Source organism: Pomacea canaliculata, linkage group LG2 (assembly GCF_003073045.1).
Source record: "Pomacea canaliculata isolate SZHN2017 linkage group LG2, ASM307304v1, whole genome shotgun sequence".
Taxonomy (NCBI): Eukaryota; Metazoa; Mollusca; class Gastropoda; order Architaenioglossa; family Ampullariidae; genus Pomacea; species Pomacea canaliculata.
The window spans coordinates 24,057,353-24,082,510 of record NC_037591.1 but is presented as its reverse complement, the minus strand read 5'-3'; the positions used below and the strand labels follow the sequence as shown (position 1 = coordinate 24,082,510).

At 41.0% G+C, this 25,158-nt stretch overlaps 1 protein-coding gene across 1 annotated transcript in view; it reads left to right on the top strand.

Moving 5' to 3' along the window:
* Positions 1–25,158, top strand: part of LOC112555382 (potassium voltage-gated channel subfamily H member 7-like) — a 107,075-nt gene that overhangs the window by 44,519 nt on the left and 37,398 nt on the right. The window contains exon 2 of the mRNA XM_025223755.1: positions 23,718–23,828. The gene's annotated coding sequence lies outside the window, so the exon portion shown is untranslated. The remainder of the gene's footprint in view (positions 1–23,717; positions 23,829–25,158) is intronic.

Below are 25,158 nucleotides of genomic sequence, written 5' to 3'. Positions count from 1 at the left end.
ACAATCCTTGCTTCTCGGCTTCCCCTTCAACGGCCACCGTGTAAACGCAGATGGTCTTTGCCTCTCAGTTAACCCTTCAACGGCCGGAGTGTACACGCAGATGGCATCGCAGTTCTCTCTGGCAGCAAACGTGAGTAATCGCATCATCAACACCTCCCCCTCTCAGGCCTCTTTTCGTTTTATTGGCTTAGAGATCGATGACTTGACACACAGGCGTTTGGCCTTAACGACCTCCATGTGGCCGCCACAGCATCAGACCTAGTCTGCCATGTCCATCGCCATCCTCTTTGTCCATACATAATACATAAAATGTCTGGTTGTACAGATCTTTCGCGTCTCTCCTCGTCCACAAACGTCTGTCTCCAGAAACTTCCCGGTCTCTTTTATATATATATACATTGGGTAATTCTGTACAGACCTTTCCGTGTCTTGTCGCCCATTCACAACAATCCCATGCCCATAAAGTGTCCACTCAACCTGAGAAATGTACCAGCATATTTATGTACGGGAAGGAGATTTGAATTTTCATGCAACCAGCCCACCTTAACGCCCGGAAAAAACGCTTCCTGCAATTACCGGCATTGGAAGCTGCTGTGGAGCCTGACCTACGTCATCAACTGGCAAGATAGATACTGCATGTCATTACTAAGTGCCTCGCTTATCTATCATCTGACTAAAACCGTCGGAAATTAAGACAGATTTTTCGCAATAATGATTTGTGTTAAATTTTGTTTCTTTTTTTTTTAAGCCCTTTCTAGAAACATTGTCTTTTATTTTTTTTCCGTCAGGAAGTCTTTTCAATCAAGATATTTCCGGTTACAGGGAGATTACTTCTCAAAAGCTTCGTTTAATAGCTAGTTGTTCTTTATATACTGGGTTTGGGTACAGTTAGTGTTAAAGTATCAGATTTGAAGGAAGAGGGATAATCCTATTGAATTACTATTTTCTAGATTCGCTTGAATTGGATTTTTACATTTTTGTTTATTTATATTTATTGTATGCTCTGCCGTTCAGCCGCGCCCTACAACCATGACTTTGTAGTCACTGATATTACTAGAACTAATGAGTTGTTGAGCGCAGAGAATACATCACACGGGGCTGTTACGCAAGTTACAATTATTCTGTTCTTCAATCACTTTGATTGAAGTACTTCGTTTATCATTTCCTCTAACCGCTTCTGTCAATCTATAAGGACTTGGAAAGGACTTGGGGTATGTATGCTTGTATTATCTTCCCTCGATGTGACGCCATGACACGTGACACCTGACCAAATAACAAAGAGCATACGAAGCGATTGCAGTGACAGTCAAGACATTGCTTGAGAAGTTTGAGTCCTCCGAAATAGAATTTCCATGTCCATCGAGAAATCCCTTATCTCGTGATGTAGAGAAGTCTTGTCAGCAACATCGTAAATCATTATTCCCTCTTGCCTGATATTCGACGTTGGGGGTCACGAGGTCATCGTGCTTGTCTTTGCATGTTATCCAGTACGCGATTGGTTCATTACGCCCCGGCTTCTTCCCTTGTCGTTGTAATTGATTGGTTGACCAACCCGAGTCTATTTTATCGGACCGCTCTGATTGGTCGAACGACCGTTTGTTGCCTTTGTTATGCATATTGATTGGCGGATAAATTGGGGTCTCGCTCGGGGGTCAGGGAGAGGATTACTTGGCATGCGCGTGTGGGGTGGGTCTCGATTAGACTTGTAGCTTCTTGGCGACCCCAGCGGTGCGTATCCTGACAAGCGAGGCTGATGAATGAGGACCAGAAGCCGTTCCGTCTGTCAGAAAATCGGCGGGCCATACAGAACTATGAAATGCAATTAATTGCGATGTTGGTTGAACCCCAGAAGCAGCAAACTCTTTTTTTACATTCGGCACATCACGAGGGAGAGACTTGAGAAAAAGCCTTTAGAGACCAGATACACCAAATTTTGCCTACTTCCAACATAAATATATATGTGTGTAATCTATTTGGGATAATGCATAATGCATGTGTATCCCAAACAAGATCGACTTAGGGGATGAAGTAGGGAGGGGAATCATCGGGAGAAGACAGTTGGTGTAAGTGTGATGAGGATAAGAGAGTTTCGGTACCCAGGGTACTTCAGCTATAGAAGTGATGGAAATGACTAGTTTTGAGTGATTGTAGTCAGGGTACACGAAACGTTTTCGTACCTAGTGCACTTCAATAATTTTATGTCAGAGCACTTGATTTCTTGAAGTCAGGGTACTTGACCAGTGTTGTTATTGTTTATACCCATGGATTGTATGAGCTACTTTGATTGCTTGTCTTCGAGGTTCTTGTGAAATTATTTATACTTGTAACCAGGGTAAGTCAGAAGGGTTATGAGAGTTTGTAGACATGTAATTCAAATGATGGTTTAAGTTCTCGCTTTGCTCGCATGGGTTAGTTGAGTTGTGCAGCTCACGTCTTACGATGGATGAAAACTGTCCTTGTGTCTGACACTGCTAGCCACTTTTCTTACCTTCACCACGTAAAGTTTACTTAAACCAAGTCTCCAGAAATCCCCAAAATGGAAACACGATTGCACATTATACAGGAAGGTCCTCATGCCGGCCTTCAGCAGAACAAAAGGATGCAATCGAATGAAAGAAGCGCTCTTGACTCCAAATTACATTTTTGATAAAGAATTTCCCTTTATCTCGTTTCGCTTTGCCCCATCGATGGTTCATTTGCCAATTCCTCGCACTCCCCCAAGCGAGATTTACTTGCTTGTAGCGATATTTAGCTGGAAAGCAGAGGGCAGTAGCCTGTTCCTTGCTGTTTTTATTGGATTAGAAGAGAAACTTTATCTGTCAGCCAAAAACCTCTCATGGCGATGGGGTAAATTCAAATAAGAGAAATCGAAGAGAAATCAACGAGTTTAACCTTTTTCCTCCGTGTTCGCGACTCCTTGGCTTGACCCTCCGGTGCTAAACTGGTTACACGATCCCAGCACCGCCGAGCTATTTGTTGTAAACTTCTGACTGTTTTTATCTAGTGCTTACATTATTCTTGTTAAGCTAACATTTTTACGTTCCGTCCTTCTCCTCTTCGCTTTTTGTCTTCTTCTTGTTCTTTTCCTTATTTTTTCTTTGTTCTCTTTTTTGTTTTCTTTATTTTCTTCTTTTCTTTGTTCCTTCTTGTTCTTTTCCTCTTCTTGTTCTTTTCTTCCTTTCTTCTTTTTCTGATTCTTGTCTATTCTTCTCCTCTTTCTTCTTTTCCTCCCTTACAATTAAAGAAGGTCAAATTTCACAGCTGCTTATTAGTAGCAAAAAGCAGTTTCGTATGACTTCGTACTAAGATGTTCAGGATGCTCAATCTCTGTTTTTGAAAATGTAATTAGAAGTCTCTTTATATTCCAGTTTACACGAACTTCTGTCTGGGTTAAAACGTTTTTTCTATAACTTAAAATATACAATACCAACTTTACAGTCATCACTCTTTCCACCCTCACATAGTAAATGGCAACCGCACTTCGAAAAAGGTCGGAGGGGCGTTGTTTATTTGGTATTTTGGATGAATTCCTCACTTTGAAATGTTAGGTACAACATAAGATCGTCTATGATAGTCATCTTTGCAAGAAAGAATACTCGAGGCTAGCTTGCATGCGCACTTTTATTTTCCAATTGCTTTCTCTTAAAGTACCCTCAAATGCATTGTGGAAAGTGAGCGGTCTGTCAAAATCTACCGGCACTTACACTAGTTAGTAAAAGAAAAAAAAAACCTTCATGTAACGCAGCTCAGAAACTTCAAGCAGCGATTCAGTCAATTCTTTTAGGCGTCGCTTTACTTAGACATTTGCAAATGTCACCAAAAGGCTCCGGTCATTGAGGCAAGCTCCTAAGTCGCCTTGTTCTTTGACGTCGCCGGCGATGTAAGCCGATGTAATGCCGGATGCAGACGCATTATTGCCGCTGCTGTCGTCGCGAACCTCGACGCATCCAACTCACACACACACACACACTCACACCACACCACACACACACACACACTCACACACACACACACACACAAAGCCCGTTTTTTCCGCTTTCTTCCAGCGACAGCAATTATCAGTAAACAGCACGCGGTGCCGGATTGGATTCTTTCACTTTTCGGAGTCACCTAGCATTTCCTGGCTTTGGCCATCGTGGGTCTGGCGCTCGTTAATAAGCTCAACCGTCTGCTGATGGTCGAGGTGCATCCCACGCCACGTTCGCACTTTGGAGAACTCTTCAGCTGTGGAGTCGCTGGACGGCTTCTCTGGCTGCTCATCTGCAGTTACTCTCTGGTTGCTCACTCCTTCCTCTGAACTTTACTAAATTATTCCAGCTCGTTAATCTGAAAAGGTCAAAGTTTTCAGCTTCGGGAGTCTTTTGATGATTCAATTCTCTTTTTCGTGCCTCCTGCAGGAAACTTTGTCAGGCCTGCCTGACATGGCAATGACTTTTGTGTTTTTGTGACATTTTCTGTAGTTTAGAAAGTAATTTCTTACTCAAGATTATTAATCAAAGGCGATCTCTCTCAACATACACATACAAATATTTTTTCGCACAAAACGCACATTTATCTACATTTATATTACTCAACCAACTAAGAACTGCATTACCTAGGTGCATAATCTTTTGTTACGAGTTACTTCCTTTCCCTTCTAGTATCACATCCTTACTGTAATTGTTTGTCTTTGTTTTAGTGTCTAAATGCTAGTGGTAATGTAACAACATCCTTATGTGCTTGTTTTCTTCATTTATTTTTGACTTCGCACTCCTTCCACCAGTCTTTCCTAGAAATAACTGAGACTGACTTCAGGGCAACCTACAGGGTAGAGAGTACAATAAAGACCAGCTTTTCCCATTTTCTTCATAATGCAACCTCAGTTAACTTTTCTCTGTTCTGTGACAATTAAAACTTCTACACATTCTTTATAACAATATGCACTTATGTGTTTCTTCTTTACCTGTGTTTGTGTTTGATAATGTATAATGTAAACAATGTGTGTAGAGCGTGGAATGACGGAGGCGACCGATTTATTGCTATCACAGTAGAATATGTCTACCTGGACACTTCACAAATATGCATGCACTGGATACCACCAGCTAAATCATATAATTTCATCGCACTTACATTTCCTAAACAACCTTCAGATAATGCTGTGCATGCATGGCAAGCTGGATATTAGCTGTTTGTGTGGCGGGATGCGGGGGGAAAATGGTTGGGTTAGGCTTGTTAACGGAGGAAGCAAACTACTCTGGAAAAGTATCGACAGATTTCGTAATGTTGGAGGGAGTTGGGTAAATGGAGGAAAAACAAGCCCGGTGGCAGGGTCACACGAGCCAGGGTTTTAGAAATGAAAAGCAAACATCTGTGGAGCATGCGACGACAAACCTTCCCCTGGCTCCGTCTTGTAGATGTGATGGCGCCCACGGAAAGGACCTGTTTGTTGGCTGGTTAAGGTTGACATTCATGACTGCAGGCCACGTCTGACCGACGGATGATTTGATGTGCAGGGGAACAGGCGAAAATATCCTCAATATATTTAAACACTTCTTCTGCTGCTTCTCCCGACACCCTCCCTCACTCACCCGCTCCTCCACCGACCTCGTCTAATTTTCAAACAAATTACTCGTGAAGCTTTCGGCCAACACAAGACAAATTGATAGCATGCCAACCCTGAAGGCATTTATAGATAGTCTAACGTGCTGTCTACAGGAAATATATTAATAGCACTCTGACCTAAGAAGTATTTATAGATATATAAACATATTGTATACAGCCGACAAATTGATAGAATGTTGACCCAACGTGGCTTATCTCTTACTCTCTTATTCCACTTCCATAGAGAGAGAAAGAAAGAAAAATAATACAAATGAAGAATATTCTGACCAAAGATTTATTTAGTGATATACAAAAGATTTTTATGCGGTGTGAAAAATTTAAAACATTTTGATTTTTATAAAAGCAATCATTTCTATTAATTTAGTAATTTCAATAATTTCTCGCAGGAGAGCTATCCAGAAGGACGTTCAGAAGGATGTAAAAGGGGAAAATGAAATAAATTGTGGGGTTGTTGTGGTTGTGGTTGTTGTTCCACGATGTCTTATCGCACAGATTGTAGGTTGTCACGCATGGGAATAAAGGGCTTAATGGGACACGTGAAATTATTGCCTCTACTTCCATCTTCTTTTTCATGTTTTCTGTCCAGTCTGCTGTAATTATTTGCCTCTGTTTTAGCTCTAATGTAAGGACAGGCGCTATTTCGCAGGTCTGAGATTCGCTATGCTGTGAGAAGACATTTTCTTGGTACCTTTTCCCGTCGACAGCTCGCTCACAGAATGACCAGTAATCAATGAGAGGAGCTCTCTCTCAAATAGACCAAAATCGAATTACGTCCCTTGGCGGGCGGGAAGTGCTGAGTTTTGCAGCTGTCCTCCGCGGGGTCCGCCGCTTGTTTTTGTACACGGGGAAGGAAGTGATGGTGGGTGAGAAATTACACGTGAAATTATGGACACTTGCGCGATTTTCAGCCTCGACATAACGCCACTAGACCAAGCAAACCTCTGAAACATCCACACCCTCGAACACTCGGACCACCTTGCGGGTGAGCCATTTAACAAGACGCGTGATTTAACAGCATTCGCAAAAAGTTTTTTCTTTTAGTTGAACACTCTTTGGGATGTAACTGTGGCCAAACCTTGGCTTCTATTTGTTGCTTCAACACCCCAATCCTACCAATCCCTTTACCTCCCTCCTTCTCCCTTGAAAAATATTGCCGACATTTTTTTGAAGTTGTAATATTACTAATATCTTCCTGAAGCTCAACTACTGTAGAATGGTGGTGTTTTATTAATGATTGTGAGCAGCAGGCATATACGCATGCAAAGAGGCAGATATTCAAGCCCATAAATAAATGAGCCAACTTCTCGCGTAAACCTCATGTGGACAGTGAGGGCCAAATGGCAAAACGTGTCCTCCATGTTGAACATGACGCAGAAGGGGCCTTCCTCAACCAGAAAATTAACTGCTGGGGCCTAATGATGGTCTCCCGGGGCGGTGGACCTTTTTTTTTTATAGCCCAGATAGCACGCGAAGAGTTTGCATGTCACACATAAAAATGAATTTGTATTTCCTCTTCGTCCTTTTTTCCCGGCAAATGCTTCCCTTACAAAATCATTCCCATTCAATTTTCTCGTTTTCAATATTTTTTCATATTTCTGCTGAAAGGACGTGTGTGCAAACTTTATATGCACAAACTACACCTATATATATATATGAACATGCATTATTATATATTATTATGGGTTTCTGTCCTATAATCGTGGAGACACGGGGTTTCCGAAGGTGTTCTCATTTCCCCTCCAAACATCAAGTACTAGTAGCTACTCTTCATTCTCTGAAACGTACAAGCTCTTTGGTGAACGAAATAAAAATGTGCACGCCCATAATAGCATCCGAACCAAAGACCCAGAAGTCAGCAGGTGATTTTTTTATTTTTTTTTTTTGCAGTTTTGTCTCCTTTACCCCCTTTTGGTTTTTGCTTTGCTTTGTTGTTTTCTTCATAGAAGGGCCCTGATTACACTATTTCTTGGGAGCTATTTGTGTTGCCATGGCAAACAAGCTGGCAAACTTCACTCGGCACTACCACAGACGTGACAGCAGGGTCAGTGGAATGTTAAAATGTTAAAAAAAATTAATGTTTTTGGCGATATTCTATTGTGATTATGAACTAATTCTACATAATATGTTAGAGTGTCTGAATTTATTACAGGTGTTAACTTTTTTGGCAAAAAAACGTTTACAGCGAAGACATCATATACATGTATTTATATATATATACATAGAGAGAGAGAAGCTAGAGTAACGCCTAAAGAACGGTCTTCCAAGTCAGCTTATTTTCACTCAAAAATATTCTTAAGGCACTCAGTTAATTATTTAAAATAAATTTATAAACATTTTAGTATAAAAATATTCATTAAAATTTTAAAAGTAACATTTTATTTATCCCCTTGCAATTAGTATGAGTTTTGTGATTTTTTTTTTTTCACTTGCTCTTTTCCTTGTCCAAGATTTCAATTAGTTGCGTCAACTAAAATTTCATTTGAAAGGATAATAACCAAAAGCTTTCACTGTTCATCAAATGATCATATCATAAATGAATCGTTAAATTCATCCGAACCGCGCCTGGATGTGCAAAGTTTTCTCCTTGAAGAGTTCTGAGCTAATTAATTTGATAATGTCTTGTCTTTTCTTGTCCGTGCGATCACCCACGACCGATGCATGGAGATCGTGCCTCCAGTTCGTTCGACATGATGACATTTTGCTTGTCGCCGCCACTTGCCTGTTGATTGTCTTTTCATGGATCCAGATCGTGTCCTGTCGTCTTGTGCTGCCACCTCGTCTCGCCTTCCTCTATTTATATCTCATTTGCCTTTCTTTCGCTCCAATCATTTCTGCCTTTCTTTCTCAGAGTTCTTCTTGCAGCCTCGAGTCCATTTTGTATCTCCACTATTGCATTTCTCTTTGTCGTCGTCTTTGTTCCTTGATCATTCATTGTTTTGACTCTGGGACTGGACCCAGAAAGATTTTCTATGCATCTTCAGTCCATCGTTTGCATCTTCCAGCTCGATTTAGATTTTTTTTCTATCTGTTATGTGTAATATTTTATATATTTTATATTATTTAAAGTATAATGTGGAGTTCAAACTTCTCTGCGACCGTTACATGAATAGCTGATTGAGTATAAAACAAAAAGCCTCTATCCACGAACACCACGGTCTGTGTGAGTCGCCTGGATGTCCACAAAACATGGATTGACCAGTGCAAAATAAACATGTTTATCATATTAATCCTGCATAATAGCTGCGTCTTTCCTCTTTGTAAACACGCCATCTTGTTCATTTTTTAGTAATTTTTTAATTAGGCATTTTTTTATTTGTTTGCTATCATGCTTTTAGACACTGATGAAGGATATTACCTGTGATTTTTAGAGAAAGATCAAAAAGCTCTAAACTGGTTTACTAAAAGAAGACTGATAAAGGAGCTAGGTAAACACACGATAGAGGCCGTCTCGCGTAGAATTCCATGACTGTCCACATAATACAAAAGCAGCGCAGCTCTGGGCACACACTTGAATAGGTTTGCTGTTTATTACATACTTTTAAATAATTAATCAACTAGTTAGTATTAAAACTTTCTTAAAATGTCCTTACTTGTTGTCTTCCGAACAATTCTGTTATCGCGTATAAAGACATGTACCGCCACTATTTTCTCGCGGTTCCCCCCGCCCTCTCTCTCTCTCAAACAGACGCACAAACGCGTGTGTAAATTGCGAAAATATCTTTAAAATGTCATTTACCAAAATCTAAATAACCACCAATTACAGGATTGCTCTTTTATCGATGAATGCCCCCAAATCCTTCAGCTTAAGCTTGAGTTGTGTTTTTCCAGGAAGAACGAAGCAAATTTGGAATTTAAAGAATGTTGACCTCTTCTGCGTAACTATCTCCGTAATTAAATCATTCCAGCTCTCCCAAATAAATCTTTGCTTTTCTTCTTAAGTTTACAGCGTTAAATGGCATTTATTAGAAAGAACAGTTAGAGACGACCAATTCAATGAATCATTTTGTACAGATTTGGTCGAGGAAATCATGCCTTGAAGAGCGTTCTGCAGAACTTATAAAAATTGTGCAACAAAGTAAAAAAAAAAATTAAAATATAAAATCTGACGGCACATTGTATTGTTCGACTCAAGTATAGAAACTAAAGAAAAAGGATTTTTGCTAACTTCCACTTTTTTTTTTTAACGTGCGAGCTGAACGTTGACGCGTGTCTTCGATTCCAATGAATCGCTTGTTAAAGTTCCTGAAGGAAATGTCGCGCGGCATTTGGAATTTTTCTTTGCATCGGCTGAACTGGAAGAATCGACTTTTCCTACTTTTGATCATTAGGTCTTAAACGCTTTTGAAAACTTTTGCATCAAAGTTATATCCAAAAGCAGTGACGCATTTGCCTGGATATAATTTAAAGTCGTTTTTTATGTGCATTGTGTGTATAAAAGGGTTATCCTATACTTAGATTTCGTTTTATACACTTCATAAATCATTATTTAAATACAGATTACAATACTTGAATGCTTTTCGTTAAAGACTGAGCTGCGTTGGAATGGCTACCCAGTAAACTAGGTGAAATAATGAAAGCAGTGTCGTCATACAATGCACCCGGCGATACCCGTAACTCACTCGCCGACCCTGCGAACCGTAATAAATGGACGCGTTGAGGTGGAGCTGATGTGGCTACTTAGCAACTGCCGGTCTGTATACATGTCGCTCTGTGTAACTCCTAATTCTGATGTCAATCTTCTGCTGTTTCTTTTTTAATTGCTGTTTTGGTCGATCGAGCGTTAGTAGGTTTTCATTGTCGTTGATTGCAAGTGCGGTAGTGACTCGGTCAAGGGGTCTTCGATCTCCTTTCATCTTACCGTCAAATCAATCAACGTGTCAAGCGCGATCAAACACGCGCAGCCAAACGGAAACATCCAATGCTTCAAGTTTGACCCTGAGTTGAACTCTAGACATGTGTATCGAGAACTTGCGAAAGTCAAAGTCTTTGACCAAGTTAAAGATGTCTGTGACAACCTTTTGCTGTGTTCACCGTGCAGTCAGAGACTTCAGTCTGTCGGCATTGTAGATTGTGATTTTTTTTAAAAGGATAAATGTCTGTCTTTTGCTGCACCCACACCTAGGCATAATGTCCCCGACTGCTGGAAACTCGAGTGAAATGTGCGTGGAAGCTGTAAACAGCTTTACTTCGATTGTATCTGCCTTTCCTTTCTGGCTGTTTTTTTTTTTTCTTTCGACACATTGTTCTCTTGGAATTCTGGAAACCTTACTCTATGAGTGCCCTTTAGAGGAACTGTTTTCTCCACGTTGTCTTGAAGGTTCCAGTAAAATATGAGACTGAATAATATTAATCTGGATGTTCTTTTGGCATTTGAATGACGGTTAGTTACAGGTTATGATATTTTAGAAAAAGATAAAAATCTTTGCGACATTGGTATATTTTTCTAGCATATGTTTGCATGGATTTTGTTGTTCTTGCATATTTTAGTCGTCTTTATGGTACCATGTTGTATGTATTTTAGCACAGTCTATATAATATCGCATAAATGTATTGTTTCTTAACCAGCCTGTACTCTGCTTTAGCGCGATAAACAACCACATAATCACATGGGATGTGTATATTTAATGCCAGCAGAACAGGTACTGGTTCCAACAGTCAGGGTCACGTGACTTATGACGTACAGCAGGTAACCTGTTTACATGGACAAGCTTTTTCGCGTGGCAAAGTGTAGTGTCTGTCGAGAGAATAAATACACATTGTTCCAAACTGTGGAATTTAAGAATTTCAGTTGTGGTTTTTGTTTTGTTTTCTTTGGTTGGGTTGGGTTTTTAATTGATTGGTTGGTTGATTTTGTTTGGTTGGTTAGTCAGGTTGTGTGGTTTGCTTTACATTTGTTTTGTTGGAAGCGTTTGTATGGTTTTGTTTTGTTTTTTTTTTTGTTTTGTTTTTTGTTTGTTTGTTTGTTTGTTTGTTTGTTTGTTTGTTTGTTTGTTTGCTTGCTTGCTTACCGTGAAACTCAACAATTTAGTACTAATAGTTGTTTTAGTTTGTTTGGTTAGTTAGCTTGGGTTCGCTTTTTGTTTTGGTTAGGAGTATTTCGATTTGTTTGATTACCTTTGTTTTGAGGTTTTGTTTAATTTGAGGTATTTTTTAACAAGCAGCAGAGTTCTCAATGCCGAGTGCAAAAGGAAATATTTGTGAGGAAAAATTAACCACCGTAATGATAAGAGCTGACGATAAAGGATCCCCACTCCCAGCTTTCACGCTTGCTTGCGTTATTTGCCAGCACTATCTCTCATGCCATTAACTAACAGCTAGGTAAACAAAGAGAACAGATTAAAAGAGCGTTGATAGCCATTGCTGCCTGCTCTGTGAGATGTGTTCACTCGTCATGGTTCCCTAGTAGCCCCTGATCTTTGGCCGCTGTCCTTGGCTCCGCTCCGTGGGGTGGCTGACGACCTCACCTCGCTTGAGAGGTTTTAGGAAATCGCTTTTGGTCTCCTTCTTCTCGGTGCTCTTGACATTTTTGCATGGAGATCGGTTCCCACATATTAATGCAGCCAGCCCAGACAGAGCGGCTTGGTTAGCTAATGGTGCGTGATGCCATCGAGCCGGTAACTGAAAGCTTTGGCGTCTTTATTTTCGTTGCTTTTATTGAGATGTCACCTGCAAGCCGCCTGTTCTGTGATACGTTGAGTTAATGTTTTGATATGCTGAACTTTATCCCAACTGTAAAGCACCTGTCACCCAGACAGTAATGATCGGGTAGGGAGTTCGTATCCCGCTTCTGGCACATGTGATATCTGGATGTGGCCTTTTTTACAGGTTCAGATTGGCTCGACAAATTGCAACTAACTTTGTCTGAGCACTTGTTATGAATTCAAAGATAGATGGAATTTTTTTAGATAGCTGCTTTATCACCCTACTTAATGCTGAGACTAGACAGTAATAGTCAGAGGCATGAGCACGATAGATGAATTCTAATGCTCATGATTCAGAGAAAATGCTTGTAACATATGAATGATTTAGCTGATTACTAAACCTTATTATCATGTTAGCTCGACAGTTCACCCAGCCCAAAAATGTCTAGGGCTCGATTTTTAGAGCATCGAAAATAGTAGAAAGTAGAAGGTACGAATCCTTCTCTAATATCAGAACACATGGCACCAAGAGGCAAGTTTTTTCATTTTCTTTTTTTTTTTTTACGAACAGTAATCAAGTCCTACTCAGTAACCAAGAATATTCAATTCTAGATGAACAGAATAAAGAAACAGAGAAGTTAAAGTCTGGATTAATGTATATATTCCGTATTCTATCTCTGTGCGGTGCCCTATGTAAGTTATTAACTTCTCAGCGCAAGTGAAGATTTCTGACTAAATATTTTTAGTTTTTACAAGAACGTGTGCATGAAACAGTAAAGAAAAGACGGCCTAGGAAAGAAGAAATATGTACCCTCCTCCAAACACGCCTTTCTTCATAGAATTTACTTTTTTCGTTCTTTTTTCCCTGGAAAGAAAGAGCTATAAATTATCAGACATTCTTCAAAGGTAAATCCATGAAAGACTGTTAAATCAAGCGAAGTGAGCCTGGCGGCGGATCGCAAACAGTGGAAAATGAAGGTCTCTTTGATGTCATTATCGCTTTCGGATGATGAAGTTTCTTTTTCTTTTTTTTTCCTTTGGTCCACCTTCGGCATCGTTCCTTGTCGACAAAGGGTGCGGAGGCTCTGGCTTCTGGCGCCTTTCTGCCTCGTGATTGCTTCCCACGCTGAAGTGAGTTTGCTTCCCTTGACTCGTGAGTCTGAGGCTGACCTTAGAGCTTGCTTCTTTTCTTTTCTTTCCTTTCACTACTTTACCAACGACTTGTAACTTTGTTGTATTCATACTTATTTACTGTTGTCATGGTAATAGCTTCTCTGTCTTGTATATCCTGGATTGGTTTTGCTTGAATTTGGAGAAACAGAGAATTAAATATATGGATTGTTTTAACTACAAAAAAGGAGATTTCATGAGTATAGGATTTTGGGAGTGTTGGAGGTTAGGTTCATTGTGCCTCGTGATACATAAAGGTGTTTCTTGTGGTGAAGATGACGGTGATATCCACGATGCTACATGTCAGTTGGACTGCTGTCGGATCACGTGATTCACCAAGTCCTAGCCCTGGTGTGAATACCGAACCGATCTGGACATTTCTGCTGATGAAATATGTCTGATCTTCCTTAAATCTTGACATAAATACAATTATTTTCTTTCAACTTTTCATTGGTTTTGGTAAACAAAACTTATTTACCTCTGCAGTTCCATGTATACTAGACAGGTTGGCCATGTGCAATGGACGTGACTCTGGTATGGAGTCAAATATTTAATCTTCTCGGACTTCCAGAGCGAAGAGAAAGATATCCTCTCATCAATAAACAACAAAGAGAGCAAGCAGATACACAAGGAAATGTGCTACCGGAAGTCTTCTTGGCTGTATGACGTGTCTCTCGTGTGGTGACGTATTAATTTGACGTCACAGGTCAACGTACGTCATAATACCTGACTAGTCAAAGAGCATGACGTCGCTGATCAAGGAACGCCATGCGACTTCACCTGTAAATGAATCTCAGAGTTGCGTCCCCTGCAAACGAACCCTCATGTAACCTCACCTGCTACAGATTGGCTGGCTAGTTGCTTTGTCGGAAAATGGTTTCTACTAGAGGTGATTTTGCACTATAAAGGAAGAAAGCCCGGGGAGGAACCCAGAGAACACAAAGAAAACCCCCGACGACCATCCATGCGAGCAGGTGTTACTGAGAGTGTCCTGAGACGGGATCTGAATCCAGGACAATTTCACTTCAGTGGTGACAAGCGAGTATTTCAACCACTACACTGCTGCAGTCGATATCGGTGCTCACGTGAAGGTGCTGGAGGCGGTGTTGGCAATCATGCCTGAAGGCATCTTCCAGCTTCAAGCCAGAAGCAGAACACCATCTTTCCAACTCCACCAATCGATGCTGTGCTACTGTCCTTGTGCAGCATCTCTCAAAACGAGGCCGTGTGTTGCTGTCGGATCTGGTGTTCAGCTCTGCAGAAATGTCTGTCACTTATTCTGCACTCAGCGACATTAAATGTGTTTTCCCGACTGCTTTTCCCTGAAAATTCATTGTGTTTTATTTGTAGTACGATGTCTTTTCGTCACAATAATCCCCTGCTTATGGTCCTTATGGCGCCAACGTGTAAGCCCAAGATTTCAGCCCTTGATCAAAGTTTTGAAACTCAAATATTGGAAATGTGACACTTCAGTGGCTTCTTGTGCTTGGAAAAAGGATAATAAGCAGTCCGCATGTGCGAAAGATGGCAACAGTTCACACAACATTTTTGTTTGAAGATTATTCTCCAACAGATTCACTCTGTGTAAAAAGAATAACAAACATATTAGCTGCTTTTACCTTTTATAAGAAAATTAATTTGCAGATAAATTTGTATGACGGGAACAGAGAGATTAAGCAGGAAATTAAATTTTAATAAGTGATATAATTTAATACAGTTTATGTGGATCTTCATGAGTACCTATTACAGGGATAGATGTTTTAAAGACGTAAGCAAATATGCATGTGTGCAGTAAAGTCACGTGTTTATGTGCTTCATTAAGCCCCGCCACCTTTGCTTAAGGCCAGGTAAGCAGGTCCCCGGCTGTAGGAGACGGATGTTATAAAATGTCAGTATGCTTGACATATAAAAGAAATGCATAGATAAAAGAAAAAAAGAGTGGGAGAATCTATTTCAATTCTGTGGCTTCTAAAAGTAAAATATTTCTGTAAGTCATTAATATTAGCCAATGAACCTGATTTTAACATTAATAAAATTATTGAAATGTTCTGACAATTTTCTTTACTCAATATTCTCAAATTATTAACACATCAATAAATCGATCATCAAAATGTTCATCAAGTTCAAAAGCATCGATCTGGTAATTATCATTTCTTTAAGCCAGGAACTAAAATCTAGTCAATATAATTTTTTTTAACTATAATGAGTGCAGATTTGTATTCAACAGTCCCTAGATGTATTATCTGAAGACTTCTTTCAAAACCTTCTTATCAAAGATATTCGCAAAAAAAAAACAATATTTCCTTGTACAGTAAATGGAAAATTACAGCTATTTTCTGCCATTCACGTAGACCTTCAAGCAGATTTTCATCTTCTTTGATTAAATCTTCGTCTTCTTCTTCGACGATTTTTCTCATCAGTGCTCCCTACTCGCACAGTTTTGCAGAAATTATTTATTGATTGCGTTGCTTTTAAATATGGCAGCTCATTGTTCCCGTCTTCAACACAGGCTTATTCCACGCTTGAAAACATTATTCAGCATTGACCAAGCGATAAGGGATTTGTCCTGGCTTACGAAAAAGACCCAGGCAACAGCACTCCGGACTTCTGGATTCAACGATATTTAGATGGACTGTCGTTCCATTTTATTCTCTCTTTTAAATTAAAATCATTAAACAGATGACAAGGAGGACAAAAGAGACTGAGTGAATGATCAAGGAAACGAGGAATGGAGATGAAGAAATATTGACAAAAGTGACAAACTACTATTAGGGTTGACTGACTGGAACTTAGTAATTAAGTAATGCAAGGGGGTTTCTAATGGTCAGTTACCTGGATAGTAATTGAAATATGCAAGTAAAAGGTGATTAGATAAAGAGTCATGGTCGGTCACTTAGTGATTCAGAAGTTGAGTGAAGCTTTTTGAACTCGTGAAGCGAGACCTGTGAGTTAATTAAATACCAAAGATGACTAGGCAGCAAAATATTATAGACGGAATTTATTTCTTGACATATGGTGACTTCGTTAGCGCTGCTTTTAACCCAGGGACCCTTTGTGAATTTTTGTTCAATTTGCTTCTAGCTTTCCATGAGCAACTCGGAGAAAGAAAAGCGACAGACAGAAAAGGAAGAGATTTACCTCTGAAATGTGTGATGGCTGCTTTGCATACCGAATTAAAAGAAGCTGGCACTCCAAGTAGTGTTTCGAAATCTAACAATCCCAGAGAGAAGAAACAAAAATTACTCAGTGGAAAGAAATCTTAAGCAGTTGTTTTTGCTGCATGCGTGCAAGAATTTCGTCGGAAGACATTTTGCTGACAGCAGAGCTGATCCTTAAGAAGCTGTTTTCTGGAATGATAAGCCGCTTCCATGCACTGAGCCCACAGACTCTTTCACGCATTTTGATGAATTAGAAAGTTTCAGGTCGGTGCCAGGAGCAGGAATGGCCGCGGCGGAAGGCTCAGGAAATTGCTTGCAAAATCCTTTTCTTCTGCCGAAGTCAAACGAGCTTACGTTGGCCGGTGGTGCTGCTACATCCTCGCAGACCTTTAGACGGCAGCTTGCAGAAAAGTTTACAGTCGTGATAAAATCTGGCCTCAAAGGTATTTAACCTGAATTCTCTGCCTTTAACACCGGAGAGTGAATGAATGTTTCCATCGGCTCTCGGAGGCCCCCGGGAGGAGCTGGCAAGAAGCGGCCACAAAATGTTTACACCGAAGCTTTCCCTAAGCTTTGTTAAAGTAATAATGGATGCACGGGGAGGGCCTTACGTAGAACGGTTTGCAAGGCGTAGGAAGATCGCCTTTATCAGGGAGGGATTGCAGAATTGTTCGTACTGTGTCCATATTTCAATCTGCATCGGCTTGAAGGTCTGCAAGATGCTTTTTACTGCACTGTTGGAGCTCACTGTCTCGCCATATCTAAGTAAACACCATCTTCTTCTCTCGACTTAAACGCTTATAAGTTCACTACCGCGTGAGGTCATGGAGGCCACGAGCATGCCTAATTAATGGTGATAACTCTCCCATTGGCTGTAACCTTGACAACCGAAGTGTATCCATGTACATTCCAAAGTTGTGTGTTGTTGACTTTTTTCTCTGCTGGGTCATAGGTCAGGTTTAGGTATGTATCTCGTGAACTGAAGCATGGAAATCACTCAAATCCTCGTGAAATATTATCTTGTACTTAGTTTCAATTCGGTCATAGGTAAAAAGCTTCCCGCTTGGTAGGACTTTTAAAATTTTTAATCTTTTCTTCACATTATATCTTATGCGCATGCTTGAGTGCGTGCGTGCGAACCTGTGTGTGTATTCATTGGTAGTACATGTATAAGTAACTTGTAGATATACTTTGCTGCAATCACCTGCTTTGTTCTTGCAATAGAAGACCAGTAACATCCATGTAGCCTTGTTCCCACCTTTGCCACAAGATGTCCTTAGCACGAAGAATTCAAGCTCATCTAAAGAATCTCTTTTGAATTGTGATCTGTGTAATAATTTTCATGACCTAGAGGCACCAGCTTCACCTCCCCGACATCGTCACGTGGCAGCTGTGCAACACCCAGTTTCTGGGCACCAGGCGGCGATGGAAATGATTCTGGGCTTCTTTCTGTTAGTGTCAGACTAAGTGAGCGATTCTGCCAGACTTTCAGAAACAAAACTGTAAGTGATTGTCGCATTGAAGAGGCAAAGTCTGTCTCCCTGCAGACCCTGACGTCACTCGAATTAACGGCGCCATTGTCACCTAAGTGTTGCACACCGTTTAACTTGCAGGCCCTGACGCTAATCTGTGGGTGGTTGATGGTTTCTAGGGAAAGGCTGACACCGGCCTCTTGTTTTTCTCGACTGATACTGATGCTGAAAGCCTGGAAGCATCAGGGGAGAGGATAAGGGTGTTCCGCCTTGCTCCCTGCAGGAGTGGACCATGAGCGGTAAAGGTGCTCCTGGGCTGGACATTTCGTTTTTCATCGTCAGAGCGAGAAGTTGGAGGAAGGTTTGAAAAGACTGCCGTTTGTCCCGAGCCCGATGTAAATAATTTTTCAGGACTTTTTTCTCTGGGCATTGCTGCTGGATACATCACAGAGAAGCGAAAGAGAATAAACACTTCAATGTTGAAATAATGGAAATGGGAGACGTTCACACCAGAAGCCGTTATTCAGACACAGGCGCTCTCCAATCTCTGTTTATTTATTTAAATGTATTTCTGCACGTATCTGTGCGTGTGTGCGCTTAAATAAATGTATGTTTGCTTATTTGTCTTTCTTTCCTTCATTCATTCTTTCGTTCCTCTCTTCTCTTTTCTTTTATCTTGTTTACATGCTTGTATTCCCAAGCACAACCGCTTTCCAAGAATGTCGTCCATCATTTTATCTTTTTCTTTTGAATTTGTCCTTCATATGTCTTTTTTACTTTACCGATGCCCCGTCCCCAACCCTACCCGCTATATTAAATTTCGCCAAGTTTTGCTTGAAAAGTGCTCCCGGCTTCCATCTCATATCAGATTGTCATGCGTATTTCGCATTTAAAAAAAAAAAACGAGTAGTCACACACTGTTTTTTCAACCACTCATCTCGTGCCACCAAAGACATGACTTAAACGAGACCCGCCGTTTTCTATTCCGGTTTGCCGAAACTCGTCCGCATTAGCGATAAATTTGTGTGCCAACCGATCCGAATCCGACGTCGTGCCATGTTTGTCGAACGCTAATGCCATATTACTTTCCCCACAATTGAATAGCCATCACAATAATGCGGGACTGGGACGAAGGATCTGAACGGAGTGGATCGACATTAATTAAGTTATGGAATCGAATTCCTCCATAGAACAAACATTAGGCAGATCGGGGTGTCCAAACGATTTTGCTTTCTTGACGGAAAGCTTTCATCACCGGGCAGAGGGAACGAACTGCCTTCTGGAAATAAAAGGAAGACATGTAGAGCAAAAAATGGACGATAACAGAAATCATTTCTGTGCATTGAGTCATGGCCGTCGTCTACAAAATGGAAACGAAAAGAAAAAAAAGGAAAGAAAGAAAATTAAATTGTCGTAAATTAACTTTTATGTCTTACTTTCACGTCGGTATGGAAAGGGCGTTTCATGTAATTACGTCAGTGTGTTTTCTTAGCAGCTACTCTACCATAACGGAAAAAATGTTAACCTTTGAGCATACGTTCGTAATCTTTCAAGGGCTATGAATGTAGGTGTGGTGACTGGTTTCCGCTCAAGAAAGCATTCCTTTTTCATTTTTAGGTGTGATGGCGTCAGACGAGCGTGTTTAAAGCATGAATAAATAGATTGGCTTGCTCAAACAGTGACTTAGAAATCTGAGACCTGCAGACTGTAGACATAAAATTGCTCCTTTGTGTTCAACTTTCACCCAACCATTGTGCATACAACTTTATCAGACTATCTTTACGTGACTGTGGGGTGAAAAGCATGACTGTTCCCATACTCTACACATAAAGATGACCCTATATTTCGTCAGAGTTCCATGGAAAGATAGTAATATTCCTTCCACACCTACAGCCTTGGTCCTCTTGACCATCCACCTCATGAGTTCAGACATGTGCCTGCAGAATCGTGCAGGTTTTGGGGTCTTAATGGCATCCGCTTCATGTCGTCTTTAGAACGAAAGCGAATGAGTCAAAGAATAGCATGTCACCGGGCAAGTCACCCTGAGGGAACACTGGCCACATCATGAGAAGGTTTGTATGGGCACGGAAGACGTTTTCTATGGCAGCATCTAGCAATGGCTGAAGATCAGATCCCCAAATACTACCTCCAGCGCCGTCAACACTGGGCACAATGCCAGCAAAAAGCGGTATCAGATGGGAGGGGGGCATTGTCCCGTTAGCTGTCCATGACTCACAAAAGACGAACTCCGTGGCGGTGGCAGACGCGGTTAATACATACTGAACATACTTATAGTCCTCTCACGCCGGCGGCTTCCGCTACCGGAAGTGGCTGGCTGGCAGGATGGAATAGGTCTGATTAAGTGCCCTTTGCGTGATTCACGATAGCTCATTGGTACTGACCATTTTTGTTAATATAAAAAAAGACAAACATTTTGAGGGAGAGGGGTTTTTAGTGTTCGTGCGCGTGAGCGTATGTGTATTTGTGCGTATGATTGCAAGATGTTTATGTCTTTTTCTTGTCGGTATTGCAAATTGTTTTACAAACAAGCACACACGAGATAGATAGATTGCATGGATGTCTTCAACTTACATGCTTTTATTTTTCTTTGGTTTGTTTGTTTATTTGCTTTTCACTTACTCTCTTGTCAGTTTTTGTGCAATGACACTCTTTCCTGATTAAAATGATCTTCTTCAGTGTGCCTCCATCTGTCAGCTTTTTCCTATGTTAACTTGGAACTTCAAACACGATTATGATTATCTTCATTTTGACTTTCTTTTTCTCGATGATTTTTTCTTCTCTTGCTAGCTCACCATCTGTTTGTCTACTTCTCCCTTCATTTTCCTCTCCTATCTCCCGCTCTGCCTTGTTATCCCTCTGCACTCTTTTACCGGAGAGGGGAAAAAACTGATATTCTTTCCATGGCGAGTGAAAGCGTGATTGTGACTGCACGAAGCCGAGGAGATTGTGCGATACTCCGGTGCGGCTCATGCCTGGTGCAGAAAGCAGCCGGCGATCTGTAAATATGATGATGGTTATGCCCGTGCGTGATGCCTGCTTAAGGCGGCTCCAAGAACATCATCCGGGGACTTTATGCCGTCATTATGAAGGTGATGCACACGCGCGATCGTGTTTGAACAGCAATATGATTCATGTTTGCGAAGTCAATACAGAGCTCACCGGGTCTGACCAGCATACTCGGAGGGTTAAATGAAAAATGGTGTTGTTAATCTCAGAATATTGCGTCGGTGAGAAAGGGTCACTTCGCCCAAAATTTTCACCAGTTTAGCATTTTTCGTTTCTGACATTTGCTTCGGATATATTAAAGAGGGCATTAAGATATTTTGTCATTCGTGGTTTTTTTTAAAGTTTTGCTCTCCTTCTGTCATCTGTGTATTAAATGTTTCTAATATTCATTATGGATTTCTTGTTTTCTTCTCTTCCTCTTCCTCTGCATTCTTCTCTTTCTACTTCTTTCCAGCTTTTTCTCTGTCTTCTATATGTACTTTTACATCTTTCATGTACTCTTATTAATGGGTTTTTCCCTTGCTTTTTCTCCTTTCTTTATCTTTTTTTTTTTTCTAGGTAAGGGAACGCTAATACTGTGGATATTACCATTATTTCTACTGCCACAACAAGTGCGAGTTTTTCTAAAGGTTGCCTCCATGTCGTCCAATATAACTGATGTTCATACTTCTCATGTTAATATGCCCTTCATCGCCTTTCCTTGTTCTTCTCTCCTGAGGTGGTTGTGACGTGGTGTGCCTATTTTTGTGACACAAAGTATGTCTTAGTGTGAAATTAGGTTTCTCTTTCTGTGGTACAAGATCCTGCAGCAGCCTTATGCCGTTCGATGCGAGCTGACAGATGACGGTAATGTATTGCACATTAAAACTATTACTTTGTCGGACTGGACCCCCTCACGACTTCTCCCTGTTGTTAAATCAGACCTTGTAGGCTGAAAGGCTTACAAGAGCTGTCGTCGTCCATAAAGTCTCTCGGAAAATATTTTCGATTGGTATCGGGCAAGGGAGAAACGGATTTGATTCTTCATCAACCTCCTTCGCCTTCCTCCACCACCACCACTACCACCTCCTCCCTTCATCGTCCTGCGTTAGATACGTGATGACGTCTGTCCGGCCTTTAATTCCAACTGATTCGCCAACGTTAAGTGGGAGCCGCCTTCAGCTGGTTACGTCCCTTCCAAGCGCGTTAAAGATCTGGTCATTTACAGGGGCCATTAGGCGGCGTTCAGGAAAACGAGAAACTGGCTCTTGCGAAATGGCCGCCAACCGTTCCACCAGGGTAACTGGCTGTGGGTCTCTTTTACGGCTGATTCAGCCAGCGCGCGCGGAAATGACACCTCGCTGAGTCCCAACTGATGACAGGACCCCCTTCCTTCCAGACAGGAAAGATGCTTGGGGGCAGAGGATGCGGGGGGAAAGCTGGATTTTTATCTTCCAGAGCGTGTTACCCTCTGGCTTTAACCGTGGTGTCTTCTCTATCTGTTAAGTGTATATGCATTTTTTTATATTTCTTTCACCACAGGCAAAGAGGGAAAGGAGCGTCCAGAATTTGTTCATGGGGAGATGGAGGGGGAGATGGGCTAGCTGGGCAGAAGCTCGCGTACGTCGATGTGGACGTTGCAGTGACTAGCTTCTGCAGCCAGGTTTGCAGGCTTCATTCTTGAAGTCAGGAAGCTCCAGGAAGGTGCGAGTGTCTGTGACCCAGCCAGGCAAGGACAAGCAAGGAATTACGCGAAGTAGGTCTTTTGTAACACGAATATCAAATCCTTTCCAAAGGTGTTTTTGGTGGGTGCAGATGTTCCCCAGTGAGGTGTATTTCTGTGGGGAACTGTCATGTCCAGGTACGCTTTCTTGCAGCCAGAAGTCAGTCCGCCAATCAGTCAACTTCTCAGTCTCATTGACAGCAGTGGCATTGCTGCCCTACATGTAGAAGACAACCAATCAGTGAGTGTCGTCTCGGTCTGGATGTATGACGTCAGAGCTGATGAGTTACCTCTCTTGATTGTCGTTTTCCAAGGTTGATCGGCTCCACCCTGTGGTTAGAGTTTGCGGGCGCTTTTCCAGACATCTCAAGACGTCTCGGGTGTGTTTGGCCAACGGCTTTGGTGAACGCCTCTTGTAGCTGCTGTAACCGAGAACTGTTTCTATTCTGTTCGACATTAAAGAAATGCGGTTAGGAACTACATCAATCAGTGTACGGAGAAAGGGCGGTAACTTCATCACTGGTGTTGAGCACACGAGTAACATTTTTATTATTCCTGAAACGGAGTCTCGTGCAACATTAACAACAAAAATATCATACAGATCATGAGGTTTAGTTCCAAACATTCATTGTATCGATATTGACAATAGGTTTAATTCTTTGGGATGCAGAGTGTAACGAGTAAGATTTTGTGCAGTACGATACAAACTGGTAGATGTGACAAAAGTTACCTGCCATTACACTTCTATGACCTGCACAGCCGGAATTGTAACGATTCCATTATCTTTGAATATACGTACGTAAAATTTTATATTTATGTGTTCACTTTTCATTCTTTCTTTCTGTTGTCGGTCACTACTTGTGTTTGTTTATTATTAATATGATTGTTGAGCATTTTGAGTTACTTGGTGCCATTGTTTCTAAGACTGTTTCTGTCTGCTGTGCAGGCCAAAAGCAAAATCATCATGCTGAAAGTACTGCGAGAATTCAGGGGACGAAACTCCACTCGCCCTGTATCGGAAGAAGCCAAGAAACTGAATGGCGATAAAGACAAAGATGTGGGTATTCATTATTCTTATTCTATTGATAGTTTGTTCGTTACTCTTTTGCCTATACGTTTTGGAAACATTTGCCTTGAAAATATGGAATATGATATACTATTGTATTGGTATGTAGCATCATAATAATAATCAGTAACGTGTTCGTCGTCATCGGCATCGATGTTATCAACAACACGTAAATGTGTGTGTGGCATTATAAATCCCAATCTGTAAACAGCTGTAACAATGTATCCAGTTCTATTTTACATACTACAATTTCATTTTTAAATTTTAATAAAATATAGAGTTACAAAATGTTGAAGACTGAAATATAGAAGGTCACTCTTTATAGAAGCAATTTATCTTTAGAATACATGGTGGTGATTTACTCAGCGCTTTACAGAAGTAATAGGCATAGCCACCTAACAGGAATCATTAACCTCATGCACTCATATTCACGTAAAACAAGCACACTTCTACAACAGACACACCTACCCATATACAAGGTAAATGGTACACGTATCGGCACGCTGATGGTCAAGACAGGGTTGCAGGGATTGTTCTTTGAAAAAAAAATTCGTCTTAAGATTGGACTTAAATGTGCTAAGAGAATTAGAAAGACAGAGGCTGACGGGTAATCTGGTCCAAGTTCAATGGGGCTTGGTAGAAAAAGACTTCTTTGTCTTAGTGGGAGGCGGAGAAGCTTGGTGTCAGAAGATGAGCGAAGTAGTCGTGAAGACGTATTGATGAGAATGAGTTCGTAGAGGTGGCGAGGACCAGTGTCGCACACGGTGGAATAAGTCAGAGGGAAAGTTTATAGGCTATACGATCAGCGAAGAGAGCGAATGATGGGTGAGATATGTTCACACCGAGACTGTCTGCAGATGAGGGGAGCAAGCGGTATTCTGAATCTTTTTGAAATCTGTCAAGAAGATACTTGGGATGACAGCTGAAAGAGAACTACAAATAGTCAATCCTCGAGAGTGGAAAGGCGCAGAGGAGAGTTTTAGTTGCATCAGTAGTGAGATGATGATGAATGGTACTAATACTACGAAGGTAACTAAGTCTGCAAACAGGGGAGATGTGAAAATAAAAAGTCAACTGAGAATGACACTGCGGACAAAAGTGAAGAAAGGAATCAAGTTGTTTATGGACAGAGACCGAGAAAGAGAAGGATGACTAAGAAATTTCTAAGAACAAGTCAATAGTGATTCGGTTTCTGTCATCATTCAGTTGCAGCTTATTTTGGAGCATCCAGGACTTTGTGTCAGCTATACATTCCTGTGTCCGTGTCAGCAGACAAGCGAATTCAATAACTTAATAATAAGTTTTTTTTAATAATGTCGCC